The sequence below is a fragment of the Olea europaea genome, unplaced genomic scaffold (genome assembly GCF_002742605.1).
Source record: "Olea europaea var. sylvestris unplaced genomic scaffold, O_europaea_v1 scaffold823, whole genome shotgun sequence".
Lineage (NCBI taxonomy): Eukaryota > Viridiplantae > Streptophyta > Magnoliopsida > Lamiales > Oleaceae > Olea > Olea europaea.
Window position 1 is genome coordinate 75,557 of NW_019266669.1, and position 21,891 is coordinate 97,447.

Consider the following 21,891-nt stretch of genomic DNA (forward strand, 5'->3'; position numbering starts at 1 on the left):
AGAACCAAGTACAGATGGAGTAAATTGTATATGTGGCCCTATGTGAAACGTGCCACTCATTCCATGCAAGTAAGACTTAAAACCTTAACTTTATGAGAAGAGACAACCAAATCATCGACGTATGAGTCAACATCCATATGTTTGAAGGTCATATCCAATGCCACTAGAACCTATAATTCACTGAAATATAGTGTAAAACTATTCTTTCTCCCAATGTCATCAAGGACCTTCAAATTTTTTTTTTTATTATTATTTTTTTAAATCTTATGCGCTATCTCATCTCCATTAAACTACCAAGAAGACCCTTGTAACGAGCGTTGGGTCGGTGACTCCCAAACCAGTTGGCTTTAGGGTACCAGGTTATGAGAAACCCCTTAAACTTAATTGCACAAGTCAACTAGGCTCCGAAGATATGTGTAAGATGTAATACAATAAATAATATTCTTTTGGATCACTTGGGGGTGCACCAGAAGTTAGGTCATCTAGTCCAAGATCAATTCAAACCCAATGTCAACTCAATGACTAATAATAGTTATCCCAAGTCTCACACATGCTGTCAAGACTCACTCACACAGTCCTAGTGTGTGCTGTACAAATAGAATATAAAGTGACATATACTAAGTACTCCACACACACTCAATATAAGTAATGGGAATTAGAAACTAATCATGTATTGAATGCATATTTGATCCCAAATTGCAAGTCCGAGTGAACAACTACAATGCAAAATGACACGTAATGACCACTCTATATATATATATAACCAAAATGAAAGACGGATGGAAGTAAAAACAAACAAGCAATGCCATGAATGCAAAAATGAATTATTGAAATAAACTAAACATGCATGCATCTATGAAGACAATCAAGGAAGAACACAGATGCCAACAGCCTTCCTAAGTGACTCGAACCTTAAACCATCTAGAGGTTTAGTGAACAGATCGACAAGTTGATTTTCAGTAGAGATATGTTCAAGTGACACCACATTGGACTCAACTAGCTCTCGAATAAAGTGGTGACGAATGTCAATATGTTTGGTCCTAAAATGCTGAATAAGATTTTTTGATATTTTGATAGCACTGGTATTGTCACAGAAAACAGTCATAGTACCCTAATTTATCTTATAGTCACTCAGCATTTGCTTAATCCAAAGCAATTGAGTGTAACAACTACCAACTGCAATATATTCTGCCTCGGCTGTGGACAAGGAGACTGAGTTTTATTTCTTACTTATTCTTGAGACATGATTAGAACCAATATATAAACATCTACCCGAGGTACTCTTTCTATCGTCGGCATTTTCGACCCAATCGGATCAGAATAGCCGGCTAGTTCAAGATTGGACTCTCTGAAATACAAGATCCCATGATTTACTGTCCCATTGACATATCTAATAATATGCCTCACTGCACTTAGATGGGACTCCTTAGGATCAGCTTGAAATCTAGCACATACTCCAACACTGAATGCTATGTCAGGTCTACTGGCTATAAGGTATAATAAACTCCCTATCATGCTCCTATACACAGTCTGATCAACACTCTTTCCTGTAGGGTCATGTCCTAACTCAACACTTGTGCTCATGGGTGTCCTTGAGTGTTTCTTACTGTCCAAGTCAAATCTCTTCACAAGATCTTTGGCATATTTTGATTGAGAGATAAACAGCTCACAATCAGTTTGCTTCACTTGAAGACCAACAAAGTAACTTAGCTCTCCAACCATGCTCATTTCAAATTTTTTGTTTCATGCATTCGGTAAATTCAAGAACATGGGAGTTAATAGGAGAGCCAAAGATGATGTCATCGACATAGATCTGTGCTACAGTTACAGTTTTTTCAATATGTCTAATGAATAAGGTTCTGTCAGCACCACCTCATGAAAACCCATGCTCAACTAGGTAAGTGGTAAGTCTGTCATACCAATCTCTAGGAGCTTGTTTCAGACCATACAGTGCTTTATTGAGTTTGTAGACATAATGAGGAAACTTAAGGTCAATGAATCCTTTCGGCTGTTCAACATATGCCTCTTCTTGCAATATTCCATTTAAGAATGCACTCTTGAGATCCATTTGATATAACTTGAACCCTAAAGTACAAGCAACCGCAAGAAGAACGTGAATGGACCCAAGAAGAGCAATAGGGGCAAACGTCTCATCAAAATCTACCCCTTCAACCTGAGTGTACCCTTGAGCAACTTGTCTAGCCTTATTTCTAGTTATGGTACCTTGGTCATCAATTTTGTTCTTGATAATCCACTTAGTACCCATCACATTACAACCAACAGGCCTGGGAACTAGATACCAAACATTATGTCGAACAAATTGATTAAGCTCCTCATGCATGGCATTCACCCAACATTCATCTCTAAGGGCTTCCTCTAATTTCTTAGGTTCAATCTGGGATACATAGCTAGTATATGTTAGGTTATTTAGAACTCTCTTTCGTAACCTCATACCTTTATCTAAATCTCCAATGATGTTAACCGTAGGATGATTAGATTTGACCCTGGAAGATGGTTCTCTAAGAAGCTTAGATTGATCACAATTTGGTAGACCCTAATCAGAGATGTCTACACCTTCAGAGGAGCGTGGAGATTTTGGAATTGATTGCTCTTTATTTTCAACAGTGGCTCCTTGATCATCACTTAGATCTTCTACATCTAGCCCATTTTCGATACTCTCTCCCTCAGTGAAGGCATCATCGACAACAACATTTATAGATTCCATGACACTCTGAGTACGCAAGTTGTAAACTCAGTAGGCTATACTGTTCTTAGAATATCCTAGAAAAACCCTATCATCACTTTTGGAATCAAACTTGCCTAGATTTTCTCTATCCCTCAGAATGTAACACTTGCTACCAAACACACGAAAGTATTTAACAGTAGGTTTCTTGTCCTTCCAGATCTTATAGGGAGTCTTGTTTGTTTTCGGTCTCAAGTATACCCTATTTACTATGTGGCAAGCAGTGTTAATGGCTTCACCCCAGAAATGCATTGCTAGATCCTTGTCGTGAAGTATGGCCCTAGCCATTTCTTGAAGCACTCTATTCTTTCTCTCAACAACTCCATTTTGCTGTGGAGTGATTGGTGAGGAAAACTCATGCTTGATCCCCTCCTCCAAATAGAAATTTTCAAGATTGAAGTTTGCAAATTCTTTCCTATGATCACTTAGAACCCTATAAATGGAAAGATTTTGTTCAATTTTGAGTCTTTTACATAAGGACTTAACCAAATCACCTGTCTCAAATTTTTCTCTTAATAGTTCAATCCAGGTGTATCTGGAAAAGTCATCTACCACAACTAGAATATACCATTTGCCTCCTAGGCTCTTCACTTTAGATGATCTCATTAAATCCATGTGGAGAAGCTCTAAGGGTCTATTTGTCAAAATTTTCGAGGTTTGCTTATGGTTTATCCTGAGTTGTTTTCCTTGTTGACACGGCTTGTACACAGCATTCAATTTTAGGTAGACCATCGACAATCTTCTTGTTGACCAATTTAGATAGACTTCTGTAATTAACATGACCGAGCCTTTGATGCCAAAATTCAGACACATCAATTTTAGCACTACTGCACACATAGTTCAAGTCTGGGAGAACTCCATAACAGTTATTAGATGTTCTAACACCTTCAAGAACAACACCACCTGAAGGGTCATAAACAATGCACCTCTTTTGGACAAAACTTACTTCATAGTCAGCATCACAGATTTGACTAATGCTCAACAATTTGGACTTAAGACCCTCTACATAAAGCACATTAGATATTGTAGGAAGTCCAGAAATGGTGATGGAGCCTTTACCTCGGATGGGTATCGTAGCTCCGTCCCCAAAGGTAACTACACCACCGTTACAGTCATCAAAGGTAGAGAATAAGGCCTTGTTACCACACATGTGTCTAGAACAAGTACTATCAAGATACCACATATATGTATTTTGAGCCTTATATGCTACATGAGCAACAAAACATTTTAGATTCTCACCATACCCACCCACATCAGATTTCTTTACCCAAACTTTTCTAGAGGTCAGGGTGATCCTAGTCAACCTTATTACCATCTTAGTTAAGTGACTAACCTGATTTGAAAGGAAGTTTACTTGACTAGGGATATCCTAACTTCTATTCCTATTTGCTAGCTTTTGACACCTAGGTCTCGTGTGACCTAAAGCACCGCAGTGATTACAAGTGGGTATGAACCTAGGTTCAGATGCACGTGAGTGTTGATCCTGAAATTTAGGTGTAGAAATCTTACGGGCTCTAATGGCCTTCAGTTCAGTGACATTCTTGCCTTTGGATTTTGGATTGGGTGAAACATTAGACCTGTTGGAAGCGAGGACAAATATGGTCTTGGACGAACTAGACGCATTGCCATCACTCTTCACAAATCCTAGACCCTGCCTATTTCTAGCTAGTTTGTTCATTCCTAACAGATTGTCTAGTTTCTTTGTTCCACTCATAAACGACTGCAATTAAGTACTGGATTTCTCTAACTCATAAGTCAGTGTCTTAACCCTGTCCTCTAATTTCTCATTGACACATTCAACTCACTGAGATTTTTAGATGAGACTTGAAGATCATTAGTGATTTTCTCCTTCTCTCTCTCAAGTTCGTCTACCTTCTTAAATAAGGCTTTATTTACCTTTTTGATCTTGAGACTTTCCTTAAACAAAAGTTGATAAGCCTCATGTATATCTGTCTCATCCTCAGAATCATCACGGGACTTGTTACTCTCTATCTCCTCCTCAACCTTCTCACTCACCTTATCTGACTCACTCTTGACAGTAGATACAAAAGCCATATAGCCCTTTTTCCTCTTTACTGCTTGAGGATTCACTTTGATCACTTGAGTTAGAATCATCATCAATTAAGGACACGGCTAATGCCTTGCTCCTTCCCTTTTTTAGATTTTTCTTAAAGTTAGGACATTCATTCCTATAATGCCCAAATCCCTGACATTCATGACACCTAACCACTTGAGATTTCTTGTCAGGGTTCCTAGCAATTGATTTATCATTCTCCTCTCTTAGAAATTTACTAGGGGTTCCTCTCTTTTTGTCTTGGGGCCATTTCTTGCCCTTTAAAGCTTTCTGGAATTTCTTTACAAAGTAGGCAATCTTTTCATCTCTAAGAGTTTCCACGTCAGATGACTCAGACTCCTCTTCCCTAACGGTGTTCAAGACTATGGACTTGTTTTTCCTTGGTTGTGAAATGGTGAGTTCATAGGTTTGAAGGGATCCTATGAGTTCTTCTATCTTAACTGTGTCCAAGTCCTTGCTTTCTTCAATAGCTGTAACTTTAGAACTAAATCTCTCGGGCAAGGACCTAAGAACCTTTCTCACAATTTTAGACTCAGGAATCCTCTCACCTAGGTTGAAACTAGAGTTAACAATGTCATTCAATTTGGCATAGAACTCATTAAAAGAATCATCATCCTTCATCCTAATTTCTTCAAACCTTGAGGCCAACATTTGCAACTTAGAATTTCTCACAGTTTTAGTTTCCTCATGCGTTGTCTCTATAATGTCTCATACCTCTTTAGCAGTTTCACACATTGACACTCTCCTAAACTTTTCAGGAGACACAGACATAAATAATGCATGGAGACATTTACTATTCCAGTTGCAATCAGCCAATTCATCCTTAGTCGAAAGGGAAATGTCAGTTGGGGTTACAACACCAAAAACAGTTGTGGAAGGAGGTTTCCAACCATTTTGTACACTCACCTAGACATGTTCATCTAGAGACTTAAGAAAAGCACGCATTCTAACCTTCCAATAGGCATAGTTGCTTCCGTCAAAATACGGAGGCACAGATAGTGATTGACTCATTTAGACAACTATAGGTCAGGACTCAAGATTTGGCTTTGATACCACTTGAAATATCGTAGTTTGACCCAATCAACACCTAGAGGGGAGGTGAAAAGATGTTTATGTGAAATTTTCTTTTTCAATCAATTAATAATTGTAATACGTCACAAATATTAATTTGTCCAGATCAGTTTACATGCTTTACTATACTATGTTTGAATACCAGTAATAAATTAATAGCAGAAAAATAAATAACACAATTGTTTGTTGACGGAGAAACCCCAAGGTGGGTAAAACTCCGGCCCAAGCCAGTAGGAATCCACTATAAACGAAAAGACAACTTACAATCTACCAGACTCAACCCACACTGATTTTTCTGACCTCCAGACTGTAATTTCCTCAAAGCCTTCCTGGAATGCGTGATCCTGCACCAACTCCCGGCTCCTAGCCCTCGTGGATTGCGTGCTACACCAATTCTTGGCTCTTGATTTCGTCTATCTCCTGTGGATTCAAGAGAACCACCTGTTCTCTAACGATCGGGACTCCGATCTCCTTCCTTAATCTCCAAGAATCAACAAAAGCACTAGAAGGTTGTGTTATGATGTTTGATGAATGTAGATTTGATGTTTTTAGGTGATTGCGCAAATCAAATGTGGGATTGAATGAATGAATCAAGTGTAGAGAGTTTTTCTTTAATTTCAATCCTTAAGAGAGACGTAAGAAAACCAGCGCAATTTAATTTATATGAAGTGTATTGAGACATTTGGGTCGGATCAAAATGTTGAAAAAAGAAAAATAGGATTTTCTAGGTAACACCGTCGCTCAAGCGAAAAGCGAGTAACGTTGTTTCGCTCGAGCGAAGTGGGGGCGAGAAGCGAGCGACGACCTTTCTGTTTTCGACCACTTGGCAAGCAGCTAGCAAAACTTCAACGACACATCTTGCCCTACTTCATAGCTCGAACCCTAACATTCTTTGACAAAATTGCAACTTAGACCCTCATCTTTTACACATGTACAAATTGACCCTTAACCTTTAATCGTTGACAAATTGACCCCAAACTTTTGAACATTTACAATTTTACCCTTTTGTTCACAGAATAGCCAACACAAAATCTAACACTTTCAGTAATCTTGTTGTTAAAAGATATACATTTGAAGAAAGAGATGAGATTAGATTTGCTGTGGGTTCTTGTGTCTTCAGTATTCTTCTTCCTTTTTTCTTTTGGTTTTTTGCTGATGTTTAATCGGACAAGTTTTTCGAACTAGGATTAATGATTGAAGAATCCCAACTCTAAGAAACCAAGCACGACATGAAGTAAAAGAACAGGGACAATAACAAAAAGGAAATCCCTCAATCTTACACCAATTTTTGCCTTCCAAGTCTGCAAAATGTCTGGTCAATTTAGAATAGTTGACAGATTTATTCCATTTCTAAATGTCTTAAGACACGATTTAAGGAAAAATAATTGTCCATTTCAAGTTGAGCAATGAGTATGCTACTAAGATGTTACAGATGTCTCTTTAAAGATGAAGAAGGTAAAATGCTAAATTAATGAATAAAAAATTTATGCTCCACTTCCATCCATTTCCTCCTGAGCCTAATGAAGCTTAGGATGTTTGGTCTAACTAATTACTTCAGTTAACATTTAATAATAACTATTCTTCAATGAAATTTTGTTGGCTGTGACCCTGTGTCCTTTAAAGTTAAAATATTGGTAATGCAGTTTTAGTTTTAGAAACTATACATTGACGCTTAATCTGAATCATGTACACATAAAATGTGGCCGGAAATGTGGAAGAGAATGATGTAGAATCAAGTTTACTTGGGGATTGGCGATTACTTTATTGATGAACTTAGAGCAAGTGTGCGAAGTAGGCTAATACTCTTTTAACTTCAGGAGCATAATGATTATCCACCTACCTTTAGAGTTGGATTAAGAATTTGACGAAGGGATATTAACTGGTTAGACTTTATGATTTAGACATCCGAGAAGCTAAAAATAAATGTCAATTAAGTAAGTAGAGATAAAGTGCATATATCAAGGTGAATACGTGTAAAATCAATGAAAAATAACAAATTGAGTGGAAAAGAATCATCTATGAGATAGTACAAAACATGTATTAGTGGGTAATATTTAAGAGAAAATCCATCAACTAACTTGGTCACTTTTACTGGAAGGATGAATGAACATAAATGAAAAATTAAGTTTTATCCATATCCATTTTCAATATAGAAAATTCTTGAAGTTGACAACTAGAATTTAACTAAATTTCGGATCTCTACGTTTGTTCTTTCCTGGGTCAATAGCAATTGGAGGATGCACTCACTGGCATGAACGTTGTAATCTATCATTCATGCTAAAATTTCCCAGTAAAACCTGGAATGACAAGGGTTGATCTATGTCAATTAAGTAAGTAGAGATAAAGTGCATATATCAAGGTGAATACGTGTAAAATCAATGAAAAATAACAAATTGAGTGGAAAAGAATCATCTATGAGATAGTACAAAACATGTATTAGTGGGTAATATTTAAGAGAAAATCCATCAACTAACTTGGTCACTTTTACTGGAAGGATGAATGAACATAAATGAAAAATTAAGTTTTATCCATATCCATTTTCAATATAGAAAATTCTTGAAGTTGACAACTAGAATTTAACTAAATTTCGGATCTCTACGTTTGTTCTTTCCTGGGTCAATAGCAATTGGAGGATGCACTCACTGGCATGAACGTTGTAATCTATCATTCATGCTAAAATTTCCCAGTAAAACCTGGAATGACAAGGGTTGATCTTATTAACATCAATGCAGGAATAGTTAAGATCTTATATGAAGGAATTGCAAAGTGCTACCAAGGCCATTGTCAACTTAATTAGCAATCTTGCAAATCAATCGTCATATTGCAGCTAAGGTTTTCTAGAAGGCTGGAATCTATGATCCAAAGCGACTTTTAGGATTCACAACGCTTGAGGTAGTCAAAGCTAGTACATTTTCCGTAAGCGATTCTTCTTTAGCACCAATATTTATTTCTCATAAAAGCAAGAGCCCAATCTATGTGAAAGTGTGCTTGGGTTAGTTGTGTCATTAAGGTGGTTCATGTCAATGCATCGTCAAGCATCATTGCATAGGTTCATAAGGAGACGAAGTTCTCCATATGCTTTGTTGTCTTATTTGTACTAACAGCATTGACTCTATATGCATATGATACCAACGCTATCTATATAATGTTTTGAAGGCTGAAGTACTAGGGCTTGATCCAATGGAAGTTGATGTTCCGATTGTAGGAGACCATGCCAGTGTAACAATTTTACCTCTTCTTTCCCAGGTTGAGATTAGAGTTCCCTTGATACAAATACGTGAAGGTTGTAAGTAGACTTCTGTTGGGTTTTTTGATACCTAGTAAATCCCGAGCAATGATGTTAACGTGGGATAATATATTTTATAGGCTTAGGTCGATGAATGAAATAAGTCTAACAACTAAGTCTATAAGCTCTACCCGGTCCAATTATATTCCCTTTTGGTTGGCTTCGTTTAAGTCTCTTATAGGTCTAACTTAAAGCCTAACCCTAACATATCTATAAAGCTATAACCCTAGCGACTTTCTTATGTGATTTGCGTGTGTGAAGAAGAGAAACTCGGTAGCTTCCTTTGAAGAGTGAAAATCGGGTCCTTTGAAGTACCAAAACCAGTTGATTACTTCGTATACTCTATGGTCTCTTCATAGCCTACCTTTGGGTGTTTTCTTCTTGTCTTTGTGACTACAAATCATCATCATATTCTTGTCCTTTATGGGTAAGATTAAAAAGTAATCGAGGTGAATATATTGGTTATGGATCGGAGTCGGTTGGTTTGGTTGTTGGTAGAGTAAGCTAACGTTGGATTGAGCCCGAAAAATACCGATTTGAAGATCCTTAGAGCGAGCTTCCAGAACATTTAGTATCAGAGCTTCAAGGTGGTGATTTTGGCTTGTGAAATATACCAGAAAACATCCAAAAAGTCAGTAAAAACGAAGTAGAAATTAGATCGAAAAACTGTCCAGAAAACTATCAAAAATCAGCCCATTTTTTCGCATTTTTCGGCTAATCCAGAAAGAGTTTAGTAAAAAGGAGACCACTGATGTGATGTGCAGGTGAAAGTGATCAGGCGCGTGTCACCCACAGCGGCGTATGAAGGCTACTCGCAGAGAGATTGGACAAATCGTGAGGCACGTGCGGCACTTTCTGGCAAAAGTCTTTTCAAGCAGTTTGTTGCTAACATTATTTCTGACATTTTGGTGTTGTTAGTTTTCTGTTTCAAGTTGTACAGTAGAATCTAGACAAAATTATTCTTCAAACAATTAGGATTCGATCGTGGTTGGTTGGTTGTTGTAGTTGCTAGAGACTTTAGGACGACTAGTGGTGATACTAAAATGATAAATTCGCGTCTCTCATAATTTACAGACTCAGATTGGTCTGCTCTGGTATATTGGCTTATTTCAATTTAAATTTCAGTATTAGCGTGTCATCATGTGGGGTGACAATAGGATTGTGATTACCATGAAGGAGTAACATTGCTTGTACTAGAAATTTAGAAATTATTTGTTTTATTTTGAAGTGTTGAATTTTGATTGCAAGTTGGAAGTTGATTTTATACTTTAATTGTCATATAGTCACTGTGTGAGACTGTGTTGGGTGAGGATTTGAATTTTTTGTTTACATACCTTTGTGTTGCATTAATTATCCTATTTAAACACTTGGACTTGACCTGTTTCAATATTCCATTATTCTAAGATCGTGAATCTTACGAAATCTTGAGAATTTTAGAATAGTGTATATTGCAACCTTAGAATTATTTTGTGTGACCTATTTGTGCATTTGGTTGTTCTATTTTCTTAAAAACGTCTTCACATTTTTAAGTCGGTATTTTTAATGGGAAATGAAAATTTCCAATTTGCAACAAATGATGAATGTATTGGTTCAACAAAAGGTTTCAAAAGTCATAGATGGCAAATTTCTTGCAAATTTGATAGAAGCAGAAAAAGGAGAGTATGATGAACTTGCTTACAGTTTCATTATTTTATATCTATCTGATATTGTTTTGAGAAAAGTTGAAAAACTTGATTTTACAAAAAAACTTTGGCAAAAGTTGGAGAACTTATATTACTTAAATCCATTCCTAATAAATTGTACTTACTTGAAAGATTTTTTATTGTAAAAATGGATCATTCAAAGGATTTTAATGATAATTTGGGTGTATTTAACAAATTAGTTCGAGATATTGTTAACTGTGATGAAAATATGTTTGGAACTTACAAGGCCATTATTTTGTTTAATTCTGTGCCTAATTCATATAGAGAGGTCCAATTAAATATGGTAGAGATACTTTAACACCCAAGATTGTCATAGACTCCTGTAAAAGTAAAGAGATGGAGATTAAGGATAAAAAAGAAGATAAGGGGAGTGGTGAGTTATATATGATGATGAGTAGGATGAAGTTTAAGCAAATAAATCTGGGTAGAACTCAAGACAGTAGTGATTCAAGTAACGACTCAAGTGATGAAGGTTGTAAGAAGAAGGACAAGGGACGAGACAAGTCTAGTAGTAGACGGTATTACAGCTGTGGTAAGTCTAGACACTTTATTAGGTATTGTCCCAAGAAAAATGATAAGTAGAAGGATAAGATGAGAGGTGAGGCGAATATGACTTTAGGGTTGAGTGATGACGCTATTGAGGTTTATTGAGAGTAAATCTAGTTACTGCATGTGTATCTGTGTGTGATTCTTTTTGCATGTGTGTGATTGCCTAATTCTTGTTGCATGATTATATGTTGCATTTCAATGTGTTTGATATGTGTATTTGTATGAATTTAAGGCAATATGATTACTTGATGTAATTGTTTACATGCATGGTAAATTAGGATGTATTAGCAGTGCATTGTATGTCTTTTGGTGAGTTGGAGTATAGATGTCTAGGGGTAATTGTGGTTTGTACTGATGATGTAGAAGGTGATATTCGAATCACGAATGGAGATGTGATTAAATGTCTAGAATTCTTAGTCTGTAAAGAGATCTTGATCAGGTGGAGTGTGAGAGATGCACTTCTATCACTTTTGTTAGATGGAGACCCATCATCCACGTAGGTTGGGAGAAGTGATGTAGTGATAGAGGATTATCCCATGGACTTAGGATCTGTTGTGATATACCAATTAGACATGAGTTGAGTGATCAGTCTAGTGAGTATGGGGGTGATAAGATGAGATATGTGTTCTCGAGTTGTGAACAACACGAAATGGGATAGGATAATTGTAGTGAGATCTTTTCATGGGGTCATTATGCATCTGTGACATATGTGTTGGCCATATGTTGATTGACTTGGTTTTAATCTCTGATTCTATGTGAACGTGTTTTTGAAAAAATCTGTGTGTATTATCATATATTATATCTTCATTGCATAATTAATTTTCTTGATTGATTACTGTGAATATCTACTTCTACTTGAATGTTCTTGACCTTAGCCCTGGTGAATACATGGATCGGGTATGGTATGTGTTTCAGGTTGGAAACACGAGGTAAGGTCTATGATCTAATTTTATTGGTTACCTTGATTATTCAAGTACTGACTATGTGTTTTGTTTGTTTGTAGATTTATTGGGTATCAAGGTAGAGATTTGTTGGGTTTTTTTATACCCAATAAATTTCGGGTTATGATATTAACGTGGGATAATATATTTTATAGGCCTAGACCAATGAATGAAATAAGTCCAACAACCAAGTCTATGAGCTTTACTCGGTCCAATTGTATTATCTCTTGAATGGCTTGAATCTTGGTCCGTCTAAGTCTCTTATAGGTCCAATTTAAAGCCGAACCCTAACATATTTATAAGGTTATAACCCTAACCACTTTCTTGTGTGATTTGTATATGTGAAGAAGAGAAACTCGGTTGCCCCCTTTGAAGAGTGAAAAGCGGCCCCTTTGAAGTGCCAAAACCAGTTAATGACTTCGTGTACTTTGTGGTCTTTTCATAGCCTACATTTGTGGTGTTTTCTTCTTACCTTTGTGGCTACAAATCATCACCGTATTCTTGTACTTTGTAGGTAGGATTGAAAAGCAACCGGGGTGAATATATTGGTTGTTGATCGATGCTAGTTGGTTTGGTTGTTGGTAGAGAAATGTAACATTGGATTGAGCCCGGAAAACACTGATTTGAAGATCACTGGAGCGAGCTTTCGCAACAACTTCAATATTCTAAACAAATTTCACTTGGAATGCAAGTCAACCGTGTGCATTCTTTCACCTAAGAAGAAATTGAGCATCTAACATCTTTCATTCAGAATGGTGGACCTAAAAGTTGCTGAGGTAGTATTATCTCTTAATATAAACTCATGAAGTTAATTGGATGTCTAAAATAAATAAATTATTCTATATGCTTAATCAATAGCTCCAAAATTTTACTTTCTTGTTGAAATTGTTGGGAAATGTGTGATTTGTGTATATAGGGATGTCAATGGGCCGAGTCGAGCCGGCTCGGCCCATGAAACCACGAGCTCGGCTCGCAAGTAGACATCGTTTTTTTTTTTTTAGAGAGAACAAATAGGTAATTTGAAAAATAAAAAAGTAATTTTTTTTTAACTAAAAGAGAGAGAAAAAATAAATATGAAAGTTTTATTTTTTTATTTTTCTTTTTAAAATAGATAAAATATAAACCCTTCTCTTTTATCCGGGCTTGGGACCGGCTACTTAAATTTTCAGTAGGCGAAGTTAAAAATTGTACACGAACAATTTTTTGTAGCGTGTACAATTTTTTAAAGAAAATTAAAAGTAACGATAAGAAAAGAAAAGTTTCATCAATATAATTAAATCAAATATCACTTACTTGACGACATGCAATTTCGGCATATTTATCTTGTAGCCGAAAATGAGCGTCCTGTCAATCCTTAACGCACATTAACGCTTCTAAAATTTCTTCTTTCAGTCGATTCCTAACCTCGCTCAAAACTCTTTTACCTGCACTAAAAGCAGACTCCGAAGCAACAGTGCTAACCGGAGGTGTCGGCAGATCTTTTGCAATCGCTAATATAACTGGCCAACGTCGTTCATACCTTCGCCAGAATTCAATTACTTCGCTTGAACTTTTTTTAATTGTTTTATCTGTTAGCATATTCTGGTTAAAATAATCAATTAATTCAGCAGGCAATGCATTATGGCTTGAGCCTGTAGATGTATGATGAGAATGAGATACAGATGGTGATGACATGGCAATGGCAGTGGCAGTGGCAGTGGTAGTAGATGAACACATTGCAGATGAATCAAATCTATACGAATTAATGCCTTGAAATAAATTAAATATTTCCGCATCTTCTTCTTCAATTTCAGTAGAAGGAGTAGGTGCAGATGGTACCCGACTAATATTAGTACTCATTTGGTTCGCATATAATTCATACATTTCGCATAATGTTTACTCTAAATTTCTATATGTGATAGGTGTATCAAATGTTAAGGCGTTTGAAATTTGATCAATTATATATTTAGTTCCCGATAAATTATATCGGGGGTCCATCACGCATGCTAAAGGAAATAACATAGGCAAATCTTCCCAATATTTTCTAAATTTTAATTCCATAACAATTATAATTCACTAAAATCATGGTCATTTCTGTATTTATGAAATGTTCTTGCAATTATATAAAGACGTTCAAGCACCATACAGTTGGTGGGATAGTAAACACCCGATAAAATATTAGTGGTTTCATAAAAAGATGTCAAAAAATTTTTAACTTTCAAAGCTAAATACCAATCACATTCAGTCAACATACCTTCGTCATCACTTCTAATATGTCTATTGTTATAAAAGTCAGTTATTAAATGTTTAAAACCTTCACATGAATTTAATAACAAGTAAGTAGAGTTCCACATATGACCTACGTCGCTAACAAATGTTTTAGCATTTTGCACTCCTATTTCGACACAATAATCCTCAAATACTTATTTTCTACCTGGAGAGATTGTGATATATATTAGTGCGTTCCTAATATTTTGAAGTTCATCCTTTATATATTTTAAACCATTTTGGACAATTAAATTCAAAATATGACATAAACAACGAATATGAAACAAATACCCACCAAAATCAGGTTGTAGTACCCTATGCAATTTTTCAGCAACTACTTTATTAACACTAGCATTATCGAAAGTAAATGAACGAATTTTACCTTCGCAATGATATTCTCTAACAATACTAATAATAGTATTAAATATATTATTAGCGTTGTGAGGGACTCTATAATTCTAAAAGCAATAATTTTTTTATGCATGCACCAAAGTGGGTCTATATAATGTGCAGTTACAGCTATATATGCTCTTTTATTAATCCATTCCCATATATCTGAAGTTAAAGATATGACACCCCCATATTTTTGCAAATCCATAATTAATTGTTGTTTTGTTAAAGTAAAATATTGTATTGTATTGTATTGTATTAGAACGAAGAGTGTTTCGACTTACCCCAACGTACCTTGGCTGCAGATATTATTTCACATACGAGACGTAATATTGGTTGTCAATTAATGCCAAAGGAAACTCAGCACCAGCAATAAGCTTTACCATTCAAGTTCGAGCTTTCTCCTCCGAATACACCCATGTGGATAGGGGTGCAGTAGAACCACCGGCGTCTGGACTGCCAAATTGCAATTGTGTTTGATAGCCTGGAATAAGTCCGTGTTTGGCTGCACATACTTTGTAATGACGGTTGAGATGCGTAGTACCAATTCCTCTTTGCCATGCCAATCTTTGTTGACAGTATTTACATACTGCTTTGGATTCTTGAACTCCATTGACGATTTTTTCCGTTGAAATCAACTTAAATTGATTCCAACATTTTGCTTATTTTTTCCCCTTTCGCTTTCCTTTCGCATCAGAAATGTTTAATTCGGCCTCTTCTTCCTGATCGTGATCCTCTTCGGGAACGTCAACATCATCTAAATTAATTGGATAATTTGGATTGCCGTTTACATGATGATGAAGATCCAAATCTGGAATATTTTCAGGTAGGGGTACGTCATTTAGACCTTCAAATTGATTCTGAAATTGATTTTGCGGTGTCATAGGCGATTCGTTTACTCCCATACCGAACAAGTTTTCGACAAATGAGCGTGGATCCATTTATTTAGTTATAATAAGTAATAATTAGTAGAAGAATAATTGTATAAATGTAGTGAGAAATGAAAATTGGATGAAATTTCAATAAATATAGTGAGAACTGAGAAATGAGAATTGAATATTGTATAAATTATATATAAAAATTGTAAGTTATCAACACAATACAAGAAATTTGAGAGAAGGATAATTGAGAGTTGAGAGAATTGTAAAAAAATTGGTGGCTAAATGCCACTATTTATAGAAGAAAAGGAAAAAAAAATTTAAGGACCAAAACGGTCATTGAAAAAATTCAGTGACCGTTAACGGTCAAAAACAGAAAAAAAAATTTAATGAGGGACTGAAACAGTCAGTGACAAAAAGTCAGTGACCGTTCAAAAAAGTGACCAAAACGGTCACATTTCCAAACGAGCCCACGAGCTTGGGCTCGCCGCGAGCGGCTCGTTTTTTGTGCAAGCCGAGCCCACTCGGCTCGCCCACCGAACCGGCCCGCTCAGCTAGCACTCGGGCTTGTGTTTTTACGAGCCCGAGCCGCCCACGAGCTCCGTTTTCGCGAGCCGACGAGCCGCTCGACCCATTTGCCACCCCTATGTATATAGATATTTATCAATTAGTATAATCAATTAAATGACATAACATAATTTAACAATGATATACTATAAGAAGATGGTTAGAAAAACAAGTCTTAGGAGTCACGTCTAAGACGCTATCCTAAAGTTATGTTGCCTCCCCTTCGTGTAGGTTCTTTCAATACTACACGACTCTAAGATAAAATTCATGTGGCTCTCTTTTTATGGATACGACCATATAGAGATAAGTGAACGAGTCTCTCATCGAGTTGTCAAAATAGCATGAATATAGTATAAAGTTGTAAAGAAGACAATAATTCAAATTTTTTTTCTATCTTTCAATGAAATACCGCCTCCTTTTATAGGTGAATATCAACTCCCACAATTAAACTATTAAAATATAAGTTATCATATGAATTATGGTGCTTTAATTTTATGTTAAAACTAAAAATTAATATGTTTTAATTTTGAAATGTTGAAACTTATTTCAATTTACAACAATTCCCCACATTTATACAACAAGTTATACTATGTATGTTACACTATAATATTATTTATTTAATTTCGTATTAAATTGAAATTAAAATAGAAACAACAAATTATTAATTCGAAAATTTAAAACTTAAATTATTTATTTTCCAACAAAAATATGTTTCTACCGTGGTGATATATGTAAGTTCCAAAGGTATAGTTCTTAGAACAGCAGGCTGTTGACTAGAGACGTTTTTATACTTACCAACCACAAGATATCGCAATGTGAATTGCTGGCTGAATCTATGTTTCGCTTAAATTTTTAACATCTATTCCATTGTTTAATTGGAATTACTGGTCTCTGTTGCAGGCAAAAGCTGGTGCACCGTCTATTACTCTTTCCATGGTTGGATGTTGTTATTATGTTACTTTATATTTGACTGTTCTACGAAAGATGTAATTTTGTCAAAAAGCTGGCAAATATTGAAGGAAAACCGTGAATAAATTATACAGGCTTATGTTGCCGTCAAATTTGCTGAGCATTCAGTGTGCATTTGCGTCTTCTCAGGCATGTGATTTCATGCTCCAGTTGTTAGATGTCTGTAATATATAGTACTTTCTAATGCATGCCGTATATCTATTTGCACAATTAATGATGGAGTTTTATCTTTCAGGTGATGGAACTTCCCTTCTTTGCTTCCAGAGCACGACTTGGCCTCAATGAGAAGATCCTCTAAATGAGTATGAGAGGTCTGAAAGAAGATGCAGAACATTCTAAATCGTTTATTTTGGGATCGTTTGTATGAAGCGAGGTGGAGACTACTTTTCACAGGGTTGGCTTGGAGAAGTCAAAGAAAGAGTTGGATGCAAGTATTGAGAAGGGCATTTCCTATGCAAGGAAATGAGAAGAGAGAGAATTTCAAGGATTATGAAAAAATTGTGTTAGTTTATACTTGGACTGAGAAATTTTTGAATCGGTGTAATAATTCGATTCTTCAAGGAGTTCAGTGCTGTTAGACATTATGTTGTCAAACGACCTCCCGGGCGATGATGAGAACCAATTTTATCAGTCGACATGAATGACTGAACGATAATTCAACATCGAATAATGGATGAACCGACCAAACGTTGCTTTACCTATTGGACGGCTAATACTCTTTGTGGCTTGTTGATTCTTTCCATTGGAAGTTAACCCTAGTCGAGCCTACTTACCATATCCTTACTTACCTTATGTTGGCCACTTGACTTACTATATATATTGGTGTTTTCATCCTAGTTGAGCCCGTCCAAGTTGAAGCCGTGAGAGATGGGAGCTGCCGTGTTCTGCCATGCTTTTCTGCCTTCATCTTCTTCGTGATTTCTTCTCCATCCCAATTGCTTGAGTCTTTGTGAATCTTACCTGAGTGGTATCCATCCTAAGTGTGTGGATTAAATCAACAAAGCAAAGGAGGAAAGCAACCAAGTGGGAAGAGGCGCCGGCGGTTATTGGTGACTCCAATTTGATGTTGAATTCGGTTTTAATGGTTAACTGAGCCCGGAAATCACCGTGAGCAGCAAGAGGAAGGTCCTAACATCTGGTATCAGAGCTTGGGTGGCAAAAAAGGGCTCAAAATCGGCTGATTTTCGCATCTTCAACCTAGAACCCGAATCTGAAAATTTGCAATTACTCACAAACCAAAGCTCGGTTGGACAAACGGAGGCCATACCCATCATCAGCAGGCCGAGGCGCTCCGACAGAGGCGGCGCGTGGGGCATCATCAGCAGGCTGAGGCGCTCCGGGAGAGGCGGCGCGTGGCCGCGACGGCGGCGCGTGGGAGATTTTTCGACGACGCAGTCTTCAAGTAACTTGTTTGTTTCGATCTCCTGAACGCGTTGATATACTTTGTTTTGTGTTTCAGGTTACACAGAAAAAGTTGGACGATTTTGCCCTTTGGTACGACGCCGATTGAAATTCAACAGCAAGCTCGTTTTTCTCCACTTTACGGACTCAGATAGGTCCGCTCTGGTAAATTTTCTTAATCCATTTAGATTCAGCAATAGCAAGATCATCATGTGGGGTGATCGTTAGGTTTTGGGGTTACCGTGAAGGGGTAACCATTGCATGTGTTAGAATTAGGATTACTTGCGTTAATTAAGTATTTGTTCTTTTAATTTAAAGTGCTTGTTATTCCTTGGTGGACGTAGCATTTAGGTTCATTATTACCTTTGCTAATAATTAACAAGACATTACCTTATCACGTTTCCCAATACTACTTCGTGTGGTTTAATTAGGGTGTTAACCAATGACAACACATAATTTTGATTTGGGAATTTTTAACGGTAAAGGGGACTTCTCTATCTGGCAACAAAAGATGAGAGGCATACTAGTCCAACAAAAGGTGTCAAAAGCCATCGAAGGCAATTTTACACTTGATATCTCAAAAGAACAAAAAGAGGAAGCTGATGAGCTTGTCTATACCTCAATAATATTACACTTGTCTGACGCTGTCTTAAGAAAAGTGGGAAAACTAAAAACCACCAAAGAACTTTGAAAAAGACTAGAAGACTTATATTTGTTTAAATCTACACCGAATAAACTCTACCTACTCGAACGATTCTTCAGCTTTAAAATGGATCCTTCAAAGGATCTCGACGACAATTTAGATGTATTTAATAAATTGGAGCAAGATATTGTCAATTGTGACGAAGTCGTGTCTGAAACCTATAAGGCCATTATCTTGCTCAATTCAATCCCAGACTCTTATAAAGAAGTTAAAAATGCTATTAAGTATGGTAGGGACACGCTAACACCTGAAATTGTCGTAGATTCTCTTAGAAGTAAAGAGATGGAAATGAAGGCTGAAAAACAGGATAGGAGGAGTGGAGAGTTGCATATGATGCGGGGTAGAACACAATTTAGGCAAGCTAGTCATGATGGATACCAAAGTAGTGGCGAATCAAGTAGTAATAGTTGAAAAAAGAAGAGGAATGGTAGACCTAGATCAAAGTCGAGAACTAAGGGTAGAAAATGCTATGGCTGTGAAGGCACAGGGCATTTTATAAAAGACTGTCATAAAGAAAAAGGAAAACAGAAGATTAAGGAAAGAGATGAGGTAAATGTGTTATCCTCTACCTCCGATACTGAAAACGGTGAAGTCTATATGATTACTAGTCCAGTCGCATACACTACTGAATTAAACTTAACCACTAATTCTCACATGCATGAATGGATATTAGATTCTGGTGCGTCTTTTCATGTGACATCTGAAAATAACTGGTTTGAAAACTTGCAAGAATCTAATGATGGGCAAGTAGTTCTGTGTGATAACTTCTCCTATACAATTGCTGGAATTGGAGATATAAAGATAAAATTTAACACAGGCTTTGTGTACGTGTTAAAGGAAGTTAGATATATTCCGGAATTATCTAGGAATTTAATTTCAGTAGGAAGACTTGAGAAAGACAACTTCACCGGTAAAATTGAAAACGGTATGTTTAAAATGATGAAGGGTGCGTTAATCTCTATTAAGGGAATCAAGAAAAACGACATTTATATCACTACTGAGGAAGTGATTAGAGGATCAAACTCCTCTATTTCTTCCGTCAAAATCGATCACACACACACGTGGCATAGTAGGCTTGCACACGTAAGCATTAAAGGACTTAAGCTACTTAATGAAAAAGGTGCATTTGGTAATGACTGTGTGTCTGACCTATCTTTCTGTGATCACTGTGTGCTTGGAAAGCACCATAGAGTGTCGTTTTCCACTAATACGCATAAGGCTAAAAGCATGCTTGAATATGTGCATTCTGATCTGTGAGGTCCTGCTAGTAATCCCACATCGGGTGGGAATAGGTATTTCCTATCTATCATAGATGACTACACCAGGAAAGTGTGAGTCTATCTATTGAAAGACAAAACTGAAACCTTCCATAACTTTAACAATTGGAAGAAACAAATGGAAAACCAAACTAGCAAGAGGATCAAATTTTTAAGGACAGATAACGACCTAGAATTCTGTAATACTGAATTCGATAGAATGTGTAAAGAAAGTGGAATAACAAGGCACAAAACGGTCCCTTATACTCCCCAGCAAAACGGGGTGGCAGAAAGAATGAATAGGACCATACTAGACAAAGTGCGCTGCATGATGTTAAGTTCTGGGGTTCCTAAGTCATTTTGGGGTGAAGCCGTTGTCACTGCCTGTTATCTAATAAATTTGACTCCATCAGCTGCATTAAATGGTGATACTCCACATGAGAAATGGTCTGGAAAATTGGGTGACTACTCGATCCTTAAAGCGTTTGGCCGTGCTGCTTTTTCTCATCAAAGTGAGGGAAAGTTAGAACCTAGAGCCAGGAAGTGTGTCTTTCTACGATATCCCGAAGGGGTTAAGGGATATAGGCTATGGGATAGAAACCAAAAAGGAGTTAAGATCATCGTGAGTAGGGATGTCACATTTAATGAGAAAGAGATGCCTTGTCTAAAGAACGAAATCGAACCAGTAAGTGAAACTGAATCAAGTGAAGAAAGAAGTCGATTTAAGGTGGAGTTAGGAAAATTTAACACATCAGTACCTAGTACTTCGAGTGAGGTGGAGATTCAGGTCCAAGAACCTGAAGAGGACAATGAAGTATTGATAGAAGAGCATCCTAAAGAAGAAAATCCACTAGCTAACTATAACTTAGCTAGAGATAGAGATAGAGAGAGAAGACAAACGAGAGAACCTAGGAGATTCGGATATGAATCTGAATTGGATTTTGCATACACTAGTTACGAAGAACTAGTTGATAGGGAGCCAGAAACGTTTGAAGAGGCTATGAACAGTGGTCAATCTAAGGAGTGGCTTGAGACTATGAAAGAAGAGATGAGTTCTCTAGAAAAGAATCAAACTTGGGAGTTAGTACCGAGACCTAAGAATAAATCAATCGT

General features: G+C 36.7%; 1 pseudogene; it reads left to right on the forward strand.

The window, feature by feature from the left end:
• Positions 1 to 17,884, forward strand: part of LOC111391696 — a 30,316-nt pseudogene extending 12,432 nt beyond the window's left edge.
• Positions 17,885 to 21,891: the final 4,007 nt, after the last annotated feature.